Genomic DNA, 3,691 nt, shown 5'->3' with positions numbered 1-3,691 from the left:
CTTCCCACACAAACACACTCTGACCTTTCGTTTTCCAATCATGTCCTGCTTCGTTAGCAAATACGCCGGTAATTCATTTTTCAGATCTTTATATGGTAATGGTATACATTTATTTATTGGGATATTTTAATTTAAATAAAACAATGTCGCAGATGAGCTAGCAAAAAACGCTGCCTACATCGGCACCCCTGGGAAGGGTATCCTAGCGGCTGATGAATCCACCGGCACAATCGGCAAGCGGCTTGCGAGCATTAATGTAGAGAATGTTGAAGAAAACAGGCGATAACTCCGAGAGCTCCTCTTCACTGCTCCCGGTGTCCTCCAGTACATCGGTGGCGTTATTTTCTTTGAAGAAACACTCTACCAAAAAACTGCTTCTGGTTAATATTTATTAAATTTAAACTGTCAGTCAATGAATGCATAATCCGAAATGAATTATGGTTGGTTTTGATTCTTGATTGCAGGAAAGCTCTTTGTTGATGTGTTGAAAGAATCTGGTGTCCTCCCAGGCATCAAGGTTGACACTGGCACGGTTGAGCTTAACGGAACCAATGGTGAGACTTTCACCCAGGGTCTTGATGGCCTTGCCCAGCGTTGCCAAAAGTACTACCAAGCCGGTGCACGGTTCGCTAAATGGCGTGCCGTGCTTAAGATCGGAACTATCGAGCCAACCGAGCTAGCAATCCAAGAGAATGCCAATGGATTAGCAATGTATTCCGCCATCTGCCAGCAGTGTGGCCTAGTCCCCATAGTTGAACCTGAAATCCTTGTTGATGGACCACATGACATTAACAAATGTGCCTATGTAACCGAGCGTGTACTCGCGGCTTGCTACAAAGCTCTAAACGACCACCATGTGATGCTCGAAGGTACATTGTTGAAACCCAACATGGTGACCCCTGGTTCGGATTCCCCAAAGGTTGCACCCGAGGTTATCGCCCAGCACACGGTCCGTGCCTTGCAATGAGCCGTACCTCCCGCGGTCCCTGCAATTGTGTTCTTATCTGGTGGACAAAGTGAGGAAGAGGCTACCATTAACCTTAATGCCATGAACAAGCTACAAACCAAGAAACCATGGTCGCTCTCATTCTCATTCGGAAGAGCTCTTCAACAGAGCACTCTAAAGGCATGGGGTGGGAAAAAGGAGAATGTGGGAAAAACACAAGAGGCTTTCCTAGTTAGGTGCAAGGCTAATTCTGAGGCTACCCTTGGTACCTACAATGGTGATGCAAAGCTTGGTGAGGGCGCTGCCGAGAGCCTTCACGTTAAGGACTATAAATACTGAGATTTTGGACCTCTGGTGTTATGCAATGATATATGGATAAAAATGTTTTTGGTATTAAAAGTTTAGGTTTGTTTTTATTTTATATTTTATTTTGGGTGAGGGGTAAGGGGTTTCTCTCCTCTTCCATCAAATTTTGGGGCTGCAATTAGCCGAATAAACTTGGAAGCCTTTGTGATAGTTGTCTGTATGCACGCATAATTTTGTTTAAATTTATATTTATACTAAATTGCTTTGGAACTTAATATTTATACTAAATTTTAGTTTACCATAAGGGATACAATTTTATGCATATATATGCTAAATTTATATTTACATACATTCACATTCTCCTATGAAAAATTTCTATTTTGGAATATATATGTATATATAATTAATAATTAAGTTTTACACCAATTTATAGTCATTGGATTTAAATAAATAAATAATTAGAATTTATAACTCATAAATAAATATTTTTAACTCATAGTAAAACATTATTTTCTCTTTTTAGAGTTAGGGTTTAGGATTTAGGGTTATGGTGTAGGGTTTAAGGTTTATGGTGTAGGGTTTAAGATTTGAGATTGAGGTAAAAAGAGTTAATTGTGAGTTAGAAGATATTTATTTATGTGATATCAATTTTAATTAAATTTAAGTCATTTATTTGTTTATTTAAATCTAATGGCTATAAATTAGTGTAAAACTTATTAATTTTACCTAGTGTAAGCTAATCATGTTCATATATATATGTGTGTAATATTCTAATTTCATCCAATCTAATATTAAAAGATTAAGTTTCGTGCTAAATCACCAAAGTAACTAATCATTTTTTAAAATCATTTACTCAATCGTTAACATAATCATCATATATAATAGATAACTATAATTTAGATCATACAAATACGAAGCTCCAATATTACAAACCGAGTAATAATAGCAATAAATATAAAAAAAATAGACTTACAACTGATATATAACATACGATAATGATCATACATACCTATTACATATATCATAACGTACTCTAATAAACAAGCAACTGAAACTTTGACTAGATGCTCCTCAAAATCCACACATAAGAAACCTACAAATGGAAATATTTTGAACTTTAAGCCAACATACTCAGTGCAACGCAATAATAACTTTATTATACTGCATGTATTTCATAACATATGTATGCCAACAATTATATTCATAAAAACTAGATCATCAATTGTGATGAATGCGAGATGATGAAGTAGAGAAAAGGAAGATTTCAGAAGAGAAACAGAAAGGATTGAAGAAATTCATAAATTTATTCAGTAAAATCATGCATAATTATCCTTTCAGGTACATTTTATTTTTATGCAATTATACTAGGGAATCTAGTGAGCCAGCTGGCTAATTCTCTAATTGCTTTCTATTATTGCATATCGAATTGGGCTTCACTGCTGATGGATCCTTAGGTTGTTGATGGGTTAATGAACACGTGCTCCTCACGTGGTGTATGCTTCATCAGGTAATAATCTCCGATTCCCTCAGTAATCCCTAACCCTTGACTTGCATTTTCCCCAATTCATTCTTCATTTTCTCGATCGTCCTCTCATCCTTCTCCTCGTCCTTCTCCCCCGACCATGACAATACCTACCGCTGGAGCAGATCCTTGTCCCCAAGGATCAAAGTTGGGAAACTGTCCTCTAAGAACAATGTAGTCTTCCCAAGTATCACACGATTCATCCAGATTCGTCCATCGCACTAGCAGTTGAGAGATAGGTTTGTGGTTTCTGTTCACTACTCATCTTCCCATTATTTTAGAAGGCTCGATTCGAATTTGACCATCTTCATCTATGACAGGAGGATCCGTAGAAGAAGTGTTGATTCCCCAATGTGTTTCATCAAAAGAATCACGTGAAAAACCAGATGTAAACGCGATGTCATAGGTAAATCCAAACGATAAGCAACCTCGCCAATCTTTTCTGTAATTCTGTAAGGGTCATAGTATCGAGCTACTAATTTTAGGTTTTTTCGCAGAGCCAAAGATGTTTGGCGATAGGGCTGTAATTTCAGGTAAACTTTTTCTCCCACTATAAAAGTTCTCTCAGATCTTTTCTTATCAGCTTTCTGTTTCATGTGATTGGCTGTATTTTCTAGTTGTAATTTCACTAGCTTTCGAATGTCCTCTCTAGTCTACATTAGGTCACTGACATATTGCACTGGTGATTCTGTTTGCCATACCATTGTAGGGGGTCTATAGCCATATATTGCTTGAAATGGTATTAGTTTTAGGGTTGTATGATAAGTGATATTATACTACCATTCTGCATGAGAAAACCATTTAGCCCACTGCTTTGCTTGGAAAAAACACAAACCCCTTAGATATTGCTCAAGGCACTGATTCACCCTTTCAATTTGTCCATCAGTCTCTGGGTGATAGGAAGTACTAAATAGAGT

At 37.2% G+C, this 3,691-nt stretch overlaps 1 pseudogene; it reads left to right on the top strand.

Annotated features, from left to right (window-relative positions):
- Positions 1 to 1,420, top strand: LOC120135511 (annotated as a pseudogene).
- The last annotated feature ends 2,271 nt before the right edge of the window (positions 1,421 to 3,691 follow it).

Source organism: Hibiscus syriacus, unplaced genomic scaffold (assembly GCF_006381635.1).
Source record: "Hibiscus syriacus cultivar Baekdansim isolate YM2019G1 unplaced genomic scaffold, ASM638163v2 tig00110610_pilon, whole genome shotgun sequence".
Classification (NCBI taxonomy): domain Eukaryota; kingdom Viridiplantae; phylum Streptophyta; class Magnoliopsida; order Malvales; family Malvaceae; genus Hibiscus; species Hibiscus syriacus.
This window is presented reverse-complemented; position numbering and strand designations above follow the sequence as displayed.